The following is an 18,489-nucleotide window of genomic DNA, read 5'->3' as shown; positions in this document are numbered from 1 at the left end:
GGTGCTTCACAGGAGCGTTATAAAACAAAATTTGACACCGAGTCACATAAAGAGGCATTAGGAAAGATGACCAAAAACTTGGGTCAAAGAGGTAGGTTTTAAGGAGGTATAAGGAGCGTCTTAAAAAGGAGGAAAGAGAGGTAAGCGAGGTGGAGAGGTTTAGGGAGGGAATTCCTGAACTTAGGGCCTTGGCAGCTGAAGGCACGGCCACCAATGGTTGAGCGATTAAAATCAGTGATACTCAAGAGACTAGAACTGGAGAAGCGCAGATATCTCAGAGGGTTGTAGGATTTTAGGTTAAAGAGGGAGGGAGGGGTGAGGCTATGGAGGGATTTGAAAACAACGATGAGAATTTTGAAATCGAGGCATTGCTTAAGCAGGAGCCACTGCAGGTCAGCGAGCACAGGGGCGATGGGCGAACGGGATTTGGTGTGTGTTAGGACATGGGCAACAGAGTTATACTCAAGTTTACGTAGGGTAGAATGTGGGAGGCTGGCCAGGAATGGGTTGGAATAGTCAAGTCTAGGGGTAACAAAGGCACGGATGAGGGTTTCAGCAGCAGATGAGCTGTGGCAGGGGCGGAGTCGGGCGATGTTCCAGAACTAGGCAGTCTTCATAATGGGATGGATATGTGGTTGGAAGCTCATTTCGGGGTCAAATATGACACAAAGGTTGTGAACAGTCTGGTTCAGTCTGAGACAGTTGCCAAGGAGAGGGATGGAGTTGGTGGCTAGGGAACGGAGTTTGTGTGGGGACCGAAGACAAGGGCTTTGGTCTTCCCAATATTTTGTTGGAGGAAATTTCTGCTCATCCAGTATTAGATGTCGGACAAGCAATCTGATAATTTAGAGACACTGGAGAGATTCAAAAATAAGGATTCCCCATTGAATAGACTGTCTGATTACATATCTTCATAAGAACATTAAGCATCGGATGAGAAATGGCCATTCTTGCATAAATCCAACTTATTTTATGGACCAAGTACAATGCATCCATCCAACTCATTTAATTTACTGAAATTCTGTACAAATACCCGTACTCCTTAATTCCTAAAGATAATCAAGCAAAACTCCAGAATATCCATCTACTCCAACATTTCCATGATTCAAACCTGACCTGCTACCAAGCACAACATTACTCCCCACCACACCCCACCAACACACATCTTCAACACAGGACCCATTTTGATCCTACTTTCATCAAGACAATCTCATTCTTTGACATACAATATAATAGGCAACCATTGAAAGGCTACAGGAAGCCTGCTGGTCCCCCTAAAGTTTCTAATGTTACCAACTGTGTTATTGGTTCTTTTCTAATATTAGACATTTCAACAGCAGTTGGAGGTCTGTGAGTGGAGCTCAGTGCATGTGATTAACTATACAGTATGACTGGGGTTGAGGAGGATTCTTGAGATGACTTTCCCAGTGGCCGCAGTCGGACTTGTCCCCTTTTTTGAAGATGGTCACAATTATGGCATCTCTGAGTCATCGTAAGAATCCTCCTCAACAGTCTTCTCCCCTTGGCTGAAGAGCTCCTCCCAGAGTCACAATGCGGATTCCGTCCACTAAGGGGTACAACAGACATGATCTTCATCGCTCGACAACTACAAGAGAAATGCAGGGAACAGCACCAACCCTTGTACATGGCCTTTGACCTTACAAAAGCCTTTGACACGGTCAACTGTCAGGGACTATAGAGTGTCCTCCTCTGTTTTGGCTGCCCCCAAAAGTTTGTCACCATCCTCCGCCTGCTCCACGACAACATGCAAGCTGTGATCCTGACCAACGGACCCACCACAGACCCAATCTACGTCTGGACCGGGGTCAAACAGGGCTGTGTCATCGCGCTAACCCTCTTCTCGATCTTCCTCGCTGCAATGCTCCATCTCACTCTCAATAAGCTCCCCGCTGGAGTGGAACTAAACTATAGAACCGATGGGAACCTGTTCAACCTTCGTCGCCTCCAGGCGCGATCCAAGGTCATCCCATCCTCTATCATCCAGCTACAGTATGCGGACGACGCTTGCGTCTGCGCACACTCAGAGGCCGAACTCCAAGCCATCGCCAACGCCTTCACCGAGGCATACGAAAGCATGGGCCTTACGCTAAACATTCGTAAGACAAAGGTCCTCCATCAATCTGACCCTGCCACACAGCACTGCCCCCCGGTCATCAAAATCCATGGCCCAGCCTTGGACAACGTGGACCATTTTCCATACCTCGGGAGTCCACTATCAATCAGCAAGGGTAGACATCGATAACGAGGTCCAACACCGCCTCCAGTGTGCCAACGTAGCCTTCGGTCATCTGAGGGAGAGAGTGTTTGAAGACCAGGACCTCAAATCTGGCACCAAGCTTATGGTCTACAGGGCAGCAGTGATAACTGTCCTCCTATAAGACTCAAAGACGTGGACTATACACAGCAGGCACCTCAAAGCGCTGGAGAAATACCACCCGCGCTGCCTCCGCAAGATCCTGCAAATCCACTGGGAGGATAGACGCACCAACATCAGTATTGTCGCTCAAGCCAACATCCCCAGCATCAAAGCACTGACCACACTCGACCAGCTCCGTTGGGCGGGCCACATCGTTCGCATGCCCGACACGAGACTCCTCAGCAAGCGCTCTACTTGGAACTCCTACACGGCAAGCGAGCCCCAGGTGGGCAGAGAAAACGCTTCAAGGACACCCTCAAAGCCTCCTTGATAAAGTGTAATATCCGCACCGGAACCTGGTAATCCCTGGCCCAAGACCACCCAAAGTGGAGGAACAGCATCCGGGAGGGCGCTATGCACCTCAAGTCTCGTTGCCGAGAGCATGCAGAAAGAAATGCAGACAGCGGAAGGAGCATGCAGCAAACCAGACTCCCCACCAACCCTTTTCTTCAACCACAGTCTGTCCCACCTGTGACAGAGACTGTAATTCTCGCATTGGACTGTACAGTCACCTGAGAACTCACTTTTTGAGTGGAAACAAGTCTTCCTCGATTTTGAGGGGCTGCCTATGATGATGACTGGGGTGAATAACTTGGGCCCATCCACTCATATCATCCTTAAGGTGGCATAATATAGCTGCAGTATTAGGAATATGGAGAGGACTAAAAGATAAAAATAGATTTTTTTTTAAAGTGGACAGCCATTTGTCCATGGTGCAGGACAGCATCATAGAACGGTTACAGCACTGAAGGAGGCCATTCAGCCCGTCAAGCCCATGCCAGCTCTCTGCAAGAGCACTTCAGCTCGTCCTAATCCCTTGCCCTTTCCTTCAGGTACTTTTTCAATTCCCTTTTGAAAGCCACGATCGAATCTGTCTCCACCACCCATTCAGGCAGTGCATTCCAGATTCTAACCACTTGCTGTGTAAAAAAGTTTTTCCTCATGTCACCTTTGGTTCTTCTGCCAATCACCTTCAATCTGTATCTTCTGGTTCTCGACCCTTCTGCCAAAGGGAACAGTTTCTCTCTATCTACTCTGTTTAGATTTTGAATACCTCTATCAAATCTCTTCTCAACTTTCTCTGCTCTAAGGAGAACAACCACGGCTTCGCCAGTCTATCCATGTAACTGAAGTCCCTCATTCTTGCAACCATTCTCATAAATCTTTTCTGTACCCTCTCTATGGCCTTCCCAACCTTCCTAAAGTGTGCTGCCCAGAATTGGACACAACACTCCAGTTGAGGCCGAACCAATGTTTAAAAAAAAAAGGTTCATCATAACTTCCTTGTTTTTGTACTCTATGGGGGGGGGGAAATTGCCCCCTTCTTTAAGGCCCATTACCATCTCCACCCGGGGGCAGGCGGCAGGATCAACCCATCCGCAATTGCCCTCCAGCCGAGGGCGGCAGGAAGGGGTTTCGCCGCACCCCACATTTCCGCCCCACCGGCGCTCTGACCCCTTACCATCCCGCGGGGGAAATTGCCCCGTGGGAGCGCCGCCGCCGCCCCCGACAGCTTTGCGTGGCGGGAAGCTGCCAGTGGCTGAGCGGTGCGACCGCCATTCTATTTTAATTCTCGGCCAATTCCTGAGTCGGCCCAACAATGGTGGCCGCTGGTTTGTCTGGGCCATCAACCGGCAGTCTGGCACCCTCTCTTGGGTGCTGGACCATTGGTGGCCCAGTGGGCTCCACGTCAGCTTCGCTGCTGGCCGCGCACAGTCTTCAGAGGGTGCACTGGCAGAAAAACCTGCCAGGAGCACCGCGCGGTGGGGGATCGATGGATGGAGGTGAAAATGGCTGGCAAGTATTTTTTTATTCATTTAATTTAGCAGTGCATCTACTTGGGTAGGATGGAGTCCAGGCCGAAAAATCCTCGACCTGAATTTTGATCGGGTCAGCCTGTTGACCCCAAAGTGGCGGCCATTCGATTTTCAAGAATGGCTGCCGCAAATGGGCATTAACAGGTCTCTTTGAGACCTGAATTTAGGCCTTGTTATGAATGCAAACCTGTAATTACCATGTCTAACCACCAGAGGGCTTATCCCCTGGAGTCCCAAGGGATCCCACAATCCCTTGGAAACACCTGTATATAAAGGAGGCCTCACATGCTAGAGAGGCACTTTGAGATCTGCAATAAAGGACTACGGTTATACTTACTTTGAGCTTGCAGTACCTAGTCTGACTCTTTATTCAAGACATAACAACTGGCGACGAGATACAGTTGACAAACCCCAAAGCAACAATGCAGAAGACTGTGGGCATCCTGGAGAAATTTTCAGAGGGAGATGATTGGGAAACCTTCGTGGAGTGACTTGACCAATACTTCGTGGCCAACGAGCTGGAAGGAGAAGTGAACACTGCCAAACGAAGGGCGATCCTCCTCACAGTTTGCAGGACATCAATGTATGGCCTCATGAAAAACCTACTTGCTCCAGTGAAACCCACAGACAAGTCGTACGATAATTTGTGCACACTGGTCCGGGAGCATCTAAACCCGAAGGAAAGCGTTCTGATGGCGAGGTATCGGTTCTACACGTACAAGAGGTCTGAAGGCCAGGAAGTGGCGAGCTATGTTGCCGAGCTAAGGCGCCTTGCAGGATATTGCGAATTTGAAGGACACTTGGAGCATATGCTCAGGGACTTCTTTGTACTTGGCATTGGCCATGAATTAATACTTCGCAAACTTTTGACTATAGAGACCCCAACCTTGAGTAAAGCCATAGCGATAGCCCAGGCGTTTATCTCCACCAGTGACAATACCAAACGAATTTCCCAGCACACTAGTGCTGCTGCAAGTACTGTGAATAAAGTAACATAAGTCTTCGAATCGAAATGTACATGGCAGAACTTACACGTCCGCAGATGACTCAGAGTCCGCCATCAAGGATGGTGAATTCAAGGCCATTAACACCTTGTTGGCGCTGTGAAGGTGATCATCGATTCCATTCATGCTGCTTCAAAGGATACGTTTGTAAGATCTGTGGAACAATTGGACGCCTCCAACACATGTGCAGGCGAGCTGCAAACCCTGCTAATCCTGCTAACCACCATGTAGCAGAGGACAGATCCACGGTGGATCATGACGAACCAGAGCCTCAGACCGAGGAGGCAGAGGTATATGGGGTGCACACATTTACCACATAGTGTCCCCCGATAATGCTGAAGGTTGAATTAAATGTGCTCCCAGTGTCCACAGAGCTGGATACGGGCGTAAGCCAGTCCATAATGAGCAAAAAGACTTTTGATAAGTTGTGTTGCAACAAGGCTTCAAGGCCAATCCTGACTCCCATTCGTAGCAAACTCAGAACATACACAAAGGAACTGATTTCCATAATTGGTAGTGCTACCTTAAAGATCTCCTACGATGGAGCGGTGCATGATTTACCACTCTGGGTGGTACTGGGCGATGGCCCCACGCTGTTAGGCAGGAGCTGGCTGGGAAAGATATGCTGGAATTGGGACGACGTCCGAGCGCTTTCATCCGTCGACGACACCTCATGTGCCCAAGTCCTAAGCAAGTTCCCCTCGCTGTTCGAACCAGGCATCGGGAAGTTCCAAGGAGCAAAAGTGCAGATCCATTTGATTCCGGGGGCGCGACCCATCCATCACAAGGCGAGAGTGGTACCTTACATGATGAGAGAGAGGGTGGAGATCGAGCTGGACAGGCTGCAACGAGAGGGCACCATTTCGCCGATCGAATTCAATGAGAGGGCCAGTCCAATTATTCCAGTCCTCAAGGGAGACGGCACCGTCAGTTACTTTGTAATCACCACAGATTCTATCAATCGTTTCTTGCTGCAGAATCAATACCCACGACCAAAGGCAGAAGACCTATTTGCGACGCTGGCAGGAGGGAAAACATTCACGAAGCTCGACTTGACCTCGGCCTACATGACGCAGGAGTTGGAGGAATCTTCGAAAGGCCTCAGCTGCATCAACACCCACAAAGGTCTTTTTGTTTACAACAGATGCCCGTTTGGGATTCGATCGGCCACGGCGATATTCCAGAGGAACATGGAAAGCTTGCTGAAGTCAGTCCCGCACACCGTGGTCTTCCAGGACAACATCTTGGTTACAGGTCGGGACACCGATAGCACCTGCAGAACCTGGAGGAGGGTCTTAGTCGGCTTAATCATGTGGGGCTCAGACTAAAACGCTCAAAGTGTGTTTTCCTGGTGCCTGAAGTGGAGTTCCTGGGGAGAAGAATCGAGGCGGACGTCATCAGGCCCACTGATTCGAAGACGGAGGCAATCAAGAACGGACTGAGACCACAGAACGTGACGAAGCTGCGGTCGTTTCTAGGACCCCTGAACTATTTTGGTAACTTCTTACCGGGTCTTAGCACATTGTTAGAACTCTTGCACTCTCTACTGTGTAAGGGAGATGAATGGCGAAATTGCAACCAGTTGCTTATGCATTTAGAAGTCTGTCTAAGGCCGAGAGGGCCGACAGTATGATCGAATAAGAAGTGTTAGCGTGTGTTTACGGGGTAAAGAAAATGCATCAATATCTGTTTGGGCTCAAATTTGAATTGTAAACGGACCATAAGCCGTTTATATCCCTCTCTTCTGAAAATAAGGGGATAAATATGAATGCATCGGCCCGCATCCAGAGATGGGCGCTCACGTTGTCCGCATACAACTACGCCATCCGTCACAGGCTAGGCACAGAAAACTATGCCGATGCTCTCAGTAGGCTACCATTGCCCACCACCAAGGTGGAGATGGCACAGCCTGCAGATTTAGTTATGGTAATGGAAGCATTCGAGAGTGAGCAATCACCTGTTACCGCCCGACAGATTAGAACCTGGATGAGCCAAGACCCCTTACTGTCCCGAGTAAAAAACTGTGTGCTCCACGGGAGTTGGTCTCGTGTCCAGTTAGAGATGCAGGAAGAAATAAAGCCGTACCAGCAGCGCAAAGGTGAAATGCCGATACAGGCAGACTGCCTCCAATGGGGCAATTGGGTAGCTGTGCCAAAAAAGGGCAGGGACACTTTCATTAGTGATCACCACAGTAGCCACCCAGACATTGTAATGATGAAAGCTTTAGCCAGATCCCACGTGTGGTGGCCCGGTTTCGATGCAGACTTAAGTCCTGTGTGCACAAGTGTAATACATGTTCCTAGTTAAGCAATGCACCCAGGGAGGTGCCACTAAGTTTATAGTCTTGGCCTTCCAAACCGTGGTCTAGGGTTCATGTCGACTACGCCGGCCCATTCTTGGGAAGAATGCTTTTAGTGGTTGTAGATGCATACATCAAATGGATTGAATGTGTGATAATGTCGGCAAGCACGTCCGCTGCCACCATTGAAAGCCTACGGGCCATGTTTGCCACGCATGGCCTGCCTGATGTCCTTGTAAGTGACAATGGGCCGTGCTTTACCAGTGCCGAATTCAAGGAATTCATGACCTGCAATGGGGTCAAACATGTCACGTCTGCCCCATTTAAGCCAGCATCCAATGGTCAGGCAGAACGAGCAGTTCAAACAATCAAGCAGAGCTTGAAAAGGGTAACTGAAGGCTCACTGCAGATTCGCTTATCCAGAGTCCTACTTAGTTACCGCACAAGACCCCACTCGCTCACCGGTGTCCCTTCCGCTGAACTGTTCATGAAAAGGGCACTAAAGACAAGGCTCTCGAACAGGTAGAGAGCAGGAGGCTTCAACAGAATACATATCATGATCGCGCAAATGTGTCACGCGAAATTGAAGTAAATGATCCTGTATTTGTGTTGAACTATGGACAAGGTCCCAAGTGGATTGTTGGCATTGTTTTGGCCAAAGAGGGGAGTAGGGTGTTTGTGGTCAAACTCGCAAATGGACTCACCTGCAGAAAACACTTGGACCAAACCAAACTCAGATTTACGGACTATCCAGAACAACCCACAATAGACTCTACCTTTTTCAACCCTCCAACACACACAAAAGTGGCAACCGACCCAGCGGTTGACCACGATGCAGAACCCATCACCCACAGTAGCCCAGCAAGGTTCACCACCCCCAGCAGCCCAGCAATCCAGCAAAGGCTCAACAAACGACTCACCAACACCAGCATTTGCATCGAGATGATCAACCAGGGAAAGGAAGGCCCCAGATCGACTCACATTGTAAATAGTTACACTATTGACTTTGGGGGGGGGGGGGGGGGGGGAGGCGGTGGAGTGTTATTATGTATGTAAACCTGTAATTACCATGTCTAACCACCAAAGGATTTATCCCTTGGAGTCCCAAGGGATCCCACAATCCCTTGGGGGCACCTTTATATAAGGAGGCCGCACAGGCTGGAGAGGCACTCTGAGATCTGTAATAAAGGACTATGGTCACATTTACTTTGAGCTTGCAGTACCGAGTCTGACTCTTTATTCAAGACTTAACAGGCCCCCTGATTTTAAAACAGTAAGGAAGCAAGGAGGAAAGAGTACTTTGTGCTACGTGGAATAAGAGAGGATATTTAAAGTAGTATTAATAAAAGAGAGAAATAAGAAATATTGCTTTGGAGAAAGAGGGTTGAAGAATATTGGTAAACAAGCAAGTCCTGCAGTGCATGAAGATCAGATCCTTGATTTTATGTATCCAGGAAGAGTAGCAACGTGGGCTTTTTGAAACTGGTTGTGAAGAGCAATGATTAATGACTGGATGGGGAAGCTGGGTTTGAAGAGCAGTAGGAGCATTACTAAGTCTGACAGCTGTTTCTAATACAGCCCATGCTACCAATTCTATATTTCCTTGTAAGTAGCAATGGAAATTTAAAAAAAATCTATTTCTGGGGTCTCAAGACTAAATTTATATTTACTTTTGTGAAATAGCATATACAAGATGTTACCTAAAATTAGTTGTACATAAAAATAATAATGATAAATCTGACAAATGATCTGAGGAATTTTCTTTTCACTGAAAATACAAACCATATTTTTGAATGATGTACAACAGATGGGACAGAAAAATGTTGATAAAGTAATTTATTTTACAGACGAATAATTCAAATGCTATTACATTCCCTCTTCATTGATGAATAGTCTCCTACACCTGCCAAATATATTTATGTTCACAATATTTATTAGGAACATGGAACTGTTCCTAATTTTTACTATCTGGCTTATTTCTGCCACACTGAGAGAAGATCAGAAAAAGCAAAGATATTTCAATTTTAGGAAATTAGATAGAATTTTACAGCAGAGAAACAGGCCATTCGCCCAACAGATCTACATCGGTATTTATGCTCCACACAAGCCTCCTCCGACCTTAGGTCATCGCACCCATTCCAACATATCCTTTTATTCCTTTCCCCCGCATGTATTTATCAATTAAAATGAAATGAAAAGCTGCTTTGGAAAGTTACCTTTTTATTGCCATAGTGACAAATAAACAATGTTCATTTCTCCACACCTCTGATTATCTTGGAGAAGCTGGTTCCTATAAAACAACTCCTGCCAGGCAGTGACCTTGAATGAAACCGCTTGAGTATCCTAAATCGAGTGCGAACTGGTGACAATATGACCAAATGGAAGCTATGGTGATGATGGTGTTGCTTATGGTAAGCCAGAGGATACTTAACTTTTTAAGAACAGGAGTGTTCATGCCATGTAGGGGATAACATCAGTACCACTGATTTACCAGGATTCAGTAAGAATTTTAGTAGCTGGATCACATAGGAAGGTTTCAGATTCTACCCTTCACTGAGTTAGCTGATCAGTAAGTAGGAAGGGGAAAATCATCCAGGGTTTCCACACTTGATTGCTATCCAGTGATCTCTGCTGGAAGTGAACATTTAAATGTTGTGTGTAGGCAGGTTCAAACGCAGCTGCCTCCCTCCCTCCCATGATTGAATTACCCACCAACACGAAGCTACCATCAAAGCTTGCAATTGAATAAATGGCCACTTCAGTATCTCTGGGCTGGGAAAGAAAAAAGAACATTTCCTATCTTGTGACACAGCAACAAAACACGCTGCACCATCAGGAGAGCGTCTGTTCTAATTTCTGCCCTATTTTCCAGCCCACTGCGAAAAGGACTGACTTTTGCTACAGTATAGTCCCAAGGATGCCAGAAACTTTCCAGTGCCTCACTAAGTGGACAGTGCGTATCAGACGACCACTATTAGATTGGAAAGCATCTGGTACCATACTCCAGTGAAGATGATGAATTTTCGCCAAAAAGAAAATGGAACAAAAAGCTGCTATTTCCTATACAGTTTAAAATGTGTTCTTTTTAAAATAAATATTCCCTCGGTTATAATTCATCTGCAAGTATGGTTCAACAATTCCTTTCTGAATATATTTCCATGCACAGCAAATGCATAGGAAAATTCAAACTAGGGACAATGTTAAATTTACATTTCAAAACCTGTAGGGTGCAGTAAGCCTTAAATGCCATTTTTGTATTTTTTTTAACAAAGAAACTGTGACTGGCTATTTTTTTAAATTCTCTGCTAAAATCTTGCGGCAATTAAATTCTCAATAGTAAAATTATTGGTCACTGCTAATATGGTGAACATATGGGTGTTTAAAAAAAGAATATTTCCTGTTATGGAGCCACAGAATGTGTTTTCCAGATGGAGTTTGATCTAAAATGTTAGGAGAAAACTCCAGTGGGTAAAATATGAAAATTAGAAGCAGCAGGGTGGTTTCTAAAGATACATAAAGTGAGAGAGAAAAAAATGACAACATTACTTTACATTTAGCAGGTTACATTCATGAAGGGAGTCCAGCTTTAAAGGACACTTGTCACCTTGCAAGTTGGTTTTGAGGATATAACATGGTATTGAATTTTCATAATCTAGAATACTTAACGTATTGAATGCATGCACTTCCCAAGGCATGGGGCTAGACTTTCCCTCAACGCCCAATTGCCCACCCAGAAAAATCACTAACGTTTTGTAAGTAACACTGGCGAAAATTTACACTTTTAAGTTAAAAATAATCACCCGGCGAGAAAATGGATCTTGCACCATTATTCTCGGCGGTTTTCTTGGCAGCTAAGTAAAACGGGCGGTTTAAAAAAAATTTAGACTGAGGCTGCGGTTGGGCCTAGGGAGGGGGGAAACTTAAAAAAAAAAATTTCACTAAAAAAGTGAAAACACATTCCCAAGAGACTTGTAAACTTAATCGCCATTTTACAATTGAAAATCAATAAATAAAGAACCTTTAACTTACCTTTCTTTGCAGACTACTCACCTACCACCCTGTTTAAGCAGCTTTCATAGGGCGGGGTTCCCTCGGCGATCTGGACGGGCTTCTGTTGAGGCCAAACTTACACCCTGGCAATTTTCTTGACGGTTTGGTCCCGGCGGGTGTTTTGAGATTTGGGTGATACCATTGAAAAACAAAGGGGGAAACTTTCGGCGGGTGGGAAAAACAACTGTACCGCTGAGAAAATCGGCAAAAAAACACCGAAAATGAAAGGAAAGTTTAGCCAATGATCTTTTCATGCCTCTGTAACGACTGCCTACAGCTCATGTAAACTGAATTATCCATGCTTACCATATACTTGCCTTTCACTCCTCCCATCATTAGTGGCACTGTTGCCTGACTCACTCCCAGTGTCAAAATTGAAGGTATTTTTCATATTTTTGCATTATTTATTATCTAATGTAGTTTTTCACTACATTATTCTTTTGCTTATGTGGTCAAATATAAAGAGGAAAGAAAAGCTACAACACCAGATAAATGCATTTAATTTTACTGCTGCCAGCTATTTTTTTGTTCTGTAAACAGATTCAGTTGTTATTCTCTGTAGTTTATGCAGTGGAACAAAAAAAGATTTAAAAATTACATTAAGTAGAATATATTGGCCCAGAATTTACTGAAAAAACATAACTGATAAGTTACACCGAAACTTACGGCAATCTTCTTGTCGGAGAGTTACACTGAAATTTCCTGAGAATCTCATTGGCACACATCGGAATGTAAAAACTAGTGTAAAACAAGTGTAAATCAGCATAAACAATCAGGGGCCCCAAGGAATGCACAGCACTTACACCATTTTCCTTCTTCATGGCACTCTTTATACATGAAAATTAAAATTTGAAGCCTTCAGGCTATCATTTATGCACATTTGGCACAGCATTTTTCAGAAGATGCAATCGTGGAAGTTTTTCAATTTTATTTTAAAATGATGCATCTTTTTTAAAAAAGGCACCAATCTCCAGAAATATAACTTTGGGTCCCACAGTGCCTAAAATTTTAGGTGTAAATTTACAGTCCATTCAGAACTTGCATAAATTCAGGAACATGGTCTGAGCTGCACTTTTTGAGCGGCAGAGGGTTTCTGCGGAATTTTTGTAGAATCGCATAAAAGATCAAGGGCTAGACTTAGGGTCAGGGTTAAAGATCAAGCCTAAAGCCCCTCGACGCCCAATTGCCGCCCAGAAAAACCGCTAACATTCTGCAACTAATTCTGGCGAGAATTTCCATAATTAAGGTAAAATATAGCCGGTGAGAAAATGGATCTTGCACCAATATTCTCCATAGAATTTCAGGTACAGCGTAAAAATGTTACAATTTTGTTTCTTCTTGTCCTGAAGACTCTGACTATTTTTGGAGCCTGCTTCTAGACACTGCCAGCCAATCAATACCTCATTAAGTCGCCATTCTTCATGCATGATTGCAGACAGTGCCAGCAATCTATTCAATTATATATCAGAGCCTGAGCCTGACCCTGCCCTCATGTGACAGTGACACAAATGTACTTTCCAGCAGAAGTCACTGAATAGCAATCAGAAGCAATGCATCAATAGCAATGGAACCCTGGCTCAGCTTTTTCCCCTCAGATGCCAGGCTTGCTAAAGCCCACTCTAACTCCCCATTACTACCCTCTCTGAGGTTAGCTAACTCAGCAGTGATCAGTGCGAGGCCTACTCTTCTCTATTTTTGCACAATAACGTGACCATATCATTCAGAAAAACATCTGAATTATATGGTCACGTTATCATGAGAAATTATACTACAGAGGTCTGATTGGTTAAAGGGACAGTGGTCTCTGGAATCTGATTGGTCAAAGTGCTTGGTTGATCTCAGGTTCTATGACTGATTGGTCAAAGGGGCTCTTCAACACAATGACACTACAGGAAACCCACACACAAGATTTTAAATAATATATATGGGGAAATAGGTATCGTAGTCTTATTCATAATGAAAGGAATCAGCTAAGCTGTTCTATTTTGTCAATGTATGGCTGAATCTCCTTCACAGTGGCAGGTGTCAATACCAAAACTGATATCAGACCACCTTATTCAGCAGCTTTAGATCATTCTTACTCAAAAAGGGCATGTAACCTCACAGCAAGATTACCAGAATTTAATTCCCAGTTAATAATCGCAGTCAGGATTACGAGAAATAGACTGAAACAAACATACAGAAAAACCCACAAAAAGAGAGATGGTAGCTTCTTTAGTCCGGATAATATTCAGATTTTTTAAGCAAGTGGATTGCAGAACTGACTGACTAATCCCAATGATTTACAATCCTGGTTATATAAGTAGACCTGCCAATTGGAAGCAGCAAACGTAAATAATTTCATAGCTATTCTTGCCTTTAAGTAATCTGGGTTTGAGTGAAGCCCAGACAGATGGGATGAAAGACTTTTTTCTCTTGGATGACTTTTAGAAAAAAAAAGGAATTGAATGAGAAGCGTTTGGCAGGTTTCAATGCAATTCCCACTGGACACAAAGCATACGTCACAAAATACATCAATAATTTGCAACTGGCACAGAGAAGAAGAGTGCAGCTGATTCTTGTTGTACTGGACTGGAGTATCTTCCTCTGCAAACTCTCATAAAATAGGAAAAAATAACCAGGATTGGGATTGAAAACAACAAAAAAAATTCTGGTACTTTTGGACACAAAATACAGACCATTATATCAGCCAATGCAATACTACAGAGTAAGAGTCATCATTTGTTTATCAAATATTTAAAATGTTCCTGAGTCGAGCACAATTCTTCCTTTTTGTGACATACAACTGTTAGAAGATAAAGGGTTGGTTTTTCGGTGTTTTGCCGCCCCTTTTGGCAATGGCGGCAGAAGCACTTGCACCCGGGCGGCCAGCTTCCAGCACCCCGCCGGCACATTTGGTACCAGGTTTAGGCCTAGCGCCCTAAAAGAGGTGTGGAATGGCTCCCGTAGCGCTGCGTTCCAAACTCAGGGTCCAGCTGGGGAATTTTGCGGCTGGAGATGCAAACCATTTCCCGGAGCAAAATTTACCGCTCCGCCTGGTTTAACTCCACAACAGAGGCTTGACCGAATTTCCACCCCATAGACTTTTATTTACTGAATTTGAGGCCTACAATTTAGGGTCTAAAAGTGTACAAAACTTGAACTGAATTTATAGCAGTGCTATGGTTCTTTACGTCATGAAATTCCCAGAAGTTTAGCAATTTCAAACAGGATTGATGGAAAAACCATAACCAGTTAATCAACTGTGAATTTAAAAAGGCGCAGTGAGATTGTGTGTGTGTATTTGAGATGGGCGAGGGAGGAGTCAGAGAGAGAGAGAGAGGGCGAGGGAGGAGGTAGAAAGAGAGAGGGTGGGGGAGGCAGAGAGCGAGGGTGGGGGGAGGCAAAGAGAGAGCGAGGGTGGGGGATGGCAGGAAGACAGAGGGTGGGGGGAGGCAAAGAGAGAGAGTGGGAGAGAGAGAGAGAGAGGGCGGGAGAGGCAGAGAGAGAGAGGGGGCGGGAGAGGCAGAGAGAGAGAGAGAGAGAGAGAGAGCAGGGGAAGGAGTCAGAGAGAGAACATGAGGGAGGAGTCAGAGGGAGAACACGAGGGAGGAGGCAGAGAAAGAGGGCTGGGGGGAAGCAGAGAGAGAGCGCTGGTGGGGGGGAGGCAGAGAGGGCGAGGAGGGAGACAGAGAGAAAGAGATAGGGTGGGGGGGAGGGGAGGAGGCAAAGAGAACAGGCAAAGAGAGCGAGAGAGAGGGCGAGGGGGCATCATATTATACTGATTTTAAGGTAATTTCAGTGATATTGCACTCTAAACTTGGAGTTTGCTATAAGCACAGCTGCAGAATGCGCTTTATAATGTTAAGGGATCTATATGCAATTGATGTTCAATCGAGGAGCACTCCATACCAGGAGTGCATCATTCTTGAATTTGCTCGAAGCACACATACACACAAAAATGTATGTATAAATGCTGACTGGCCTGTTCATCAGCTGTATTAAGAAAAGGCACTCTTATTTTAATGAGAGGATTTATCTATTAATATTCAGCATGCTCCACTAGCATCCATGACTTTTTAAACTCAGACCATAACTGGCAAGGCAGACACTTTCTAAAAAGGTGTTGATCATGAGAGACACGTCTGCTCGAGCATTTAAAAAAATACTACAATACAATCAAAAACTGAGTTTTTCTGTTCAGATTCTATTCTTAAAAATGACTCCATGGTCAGCCCCAAACTGGACAGACTGGCCAGCCTACTTTGGTTTAGGATTGATCCCCTTTCGAAACAAATAACATCTGACTGAGAAGTATGAAGCAAACAAGTTAAACACTTTCCACTTTGGGGAGATTTGATCTGGTTAGCTGCTCAACTTGTTTGCTATATTTCTCAAAACAGAGGGATTAATATCTTATTGTATTTTCATTGATGGCATGTGGCAAAACAGAGGGATTAATATCTTATTATATTTTCATTGATGGCATGTAATTTAAAGCTCAAATACAATAAAGTATGAATCCCTCTGACTTGCCTTGCTGTCTAACAGGTGGGGGAATTAAAAGGAGCGCACTGCAATTTGAAAAAGGCTCAAGAACAATTATTTTTTGGAAAACAACAATAGGCAGCTGCCAACTCACGAGGAGACACTTGAAGGGTGCAGCAGTAGTGCAGTGCACATTTCCACTGTACAAAAAGGGGGAACTGGCCTGGAGAAGGATAATTGACCTTCCTTGCATTGGGTTTTCCAAAATACTTCCTCAGCCTAGCTGCCCCGAGAAGGTGGTGGTGTGTCTTCTCCTTGAACCACTGCAGTCCTTGTGAAGAAGATGCTCCCACAGTGGTGTTAGGTAGGGAAATGCAGTAGACTGACCCAGTGTGATTGAAGAAATGCCAATGTCAGGATGGTGTGTGATTTGGAAGTGATGGAATTCCACAACATTGCTGGTCATGTCCAGTAATGATCTGCATTATTTTAAACAGCATCGGCAACCTATTTATTGTCAATGGGTTACAACCCATGATACAATTAGGCTAAAGGAGTTGTGAAATGCAGTTTAGTGTGTAATCTGACCAAAGCACTGTACTGTTACAGAACGATTTTCTGTGGAATGTACTCTACTGTTTTGCCTATAACCTACACCATTCTTCTTGTTTAATTCATTGCTACTCCAGAGTGACTCAGCAAGCTAATCTACCAGCAACCCAGTACCTTTCCAGTTCTCAACCCCATTCATTAACCCTTGTAGAGAGCCTTGGTCAGACTCAAGCTGGAATACTGGGTTCAGTTTTGGGCACCGTATCTCAGGAAAGATATATTTAGCCTTGGAGGGAGTGCACCTCAGATTCACCAGAATGATACTGGAGCTTAGACAGCTTGCATAAACTTGGCTTGTATTGCCTTGAGTATAGAAGATTGAGGCGTGTTCTGATCGAGCTATTTAAAATGTTAAAAGAATTCGATCAGATAGATACAGAAAAACTATTTCATCTACCTGGGAAATCAAGAATGACCTTAAAAATTAGAAGCAGGCCATTTATGAGGGAGATCAGGAAGCACCTTTTCCACACAATGGCTAGCAGAATTTTGGAATTCTCTCCAAAAAAAAGCTACAGATGCTCGAACAATTGGAACTTTCAAGACTGAGATCACTAGATTTTTGTTAGATAAGGTCATCAAGGGCTATAGAGTTAATGAAGTTGAAGCACAGATCAGCCATGATCTAAATGAAAGGCGGAACAGCCTTGAGGGGCTGAATGGCCTACTCATGTTCCTATGTAGTTAGGTCCTGTGCTCCAAAACAAGGCTTTCATGATTTATTTCTTTTTTGTGCAATACTTTTCACATATCCATATTGCATTTCATCAGCTAATGGCATGTGGCAATCAGTAAGCTAATTCAGGTGAAAATTACTATTAACTTCTCATAGTAAAAGTGAGTGTGCAGAATATTAATAGACAATAGTTTTTGAAAAGTTTTTTGTCAATCTTGAATAAAAGAACGCCATGTGTAACATAGAAACATAGAAAATAGGTGCAGGAGTAGGCCATTCGGCCCTTCGAGCCTGCACCACCATTCAATAAGATCATGGCTGATCATTCACCTCATTACCCCTTTTCTGCTTTCTCTCCATACGCCTTGATCCCTTTAGCCATAAGGGCCATATCTAACTCCCCCTTGAATATATCCAATGAACTGGCATCAACAACTCTCTGCGGTAGAGAATTCCACAGTTTAACAACTCTCTGAGTGAAGACGTTTCTCCTCACTTCAGTCCTAAATGGCTTACCCCATATCCTTAGACTATGTCCCCTGGTTCTGGACTTCCCCAACATCAAGAACATTCTTCCTGCATCTAACCTGTCCAGTCCCATCAGAATTTTATATGTTTCTATGAGATCCACTCTCATCCTTCTAAACTCCAGTGAATACAGGCCCAGTCGATCCAGTCTCTCCTCATATCTCAGTCCTGCCATCCCGGGATCAGTCTGGTGAACTTTCGCTGCACTCCCTCAATAGAAAGAACATCCTTCCTCAGATTAGGAGACCAAAACTGAACACAATATTCCAGGTGAGGCCTCACTAAGGCCCTGTACAACTACAGTAAGACCTCCCTGCTCCTATACTCAAATCCCCTAGCTATGAAGGCCAACATACCATTTGTCTTCTTTACCGCCTGCTGAACATGCATGCCAACTCTCAATGACTGATGTACCATGACACCCAGGTCTCGCTGCACCTCCCCTTTTCCTAATCTGCCGCCATTCAGATAATATTCTGCCTTCGTGTTTTTGCCACCAAAGTGAATAATCTCACATTTATCCACATTATACTGCATCTGCCATGCGTTTGCCCACTCACCTAACCTGTCCAAGTCACCCTGCAGCCTTTTAGCGTCTT

At 44.7% G+C, this 18,489-nt stretch overlaps 1 protein-coding gene across 3 annotated transcripts in view; it reads right to left on the bottom strand.

Moving 5' to 3' along the window:
- Positions 1-18,489, bottom strand: part of scp2a (sterol carrier protein 2a) — a 165,624-nt gene that overhangs the window by 77,958 nt on the left and 69,177 nt on the right. The window lies entirely within an intron of this gene.

Source organism: Pristiophorus japonicus, chromosome 8 (assembly GCF_044704955.1).
Source record: "Pristiophorus japonicus isolate sPriJap1 chromosome 8, sPriJap1.hap1, whole genome shotgun sequence".
In the NCBI taxonomy this organism is placed as follows: domain Eukaryota; kingdom Metazoa; phylum Chordata; class Chondrichthyes; family Pristiophoridae; genus Pristiophorus; species Pristiophorus japonicus.
Note: the sequence above shows the minus strand (reverse complement) of the source record. Positions and strands in the feature narration are given on the sequence as shown.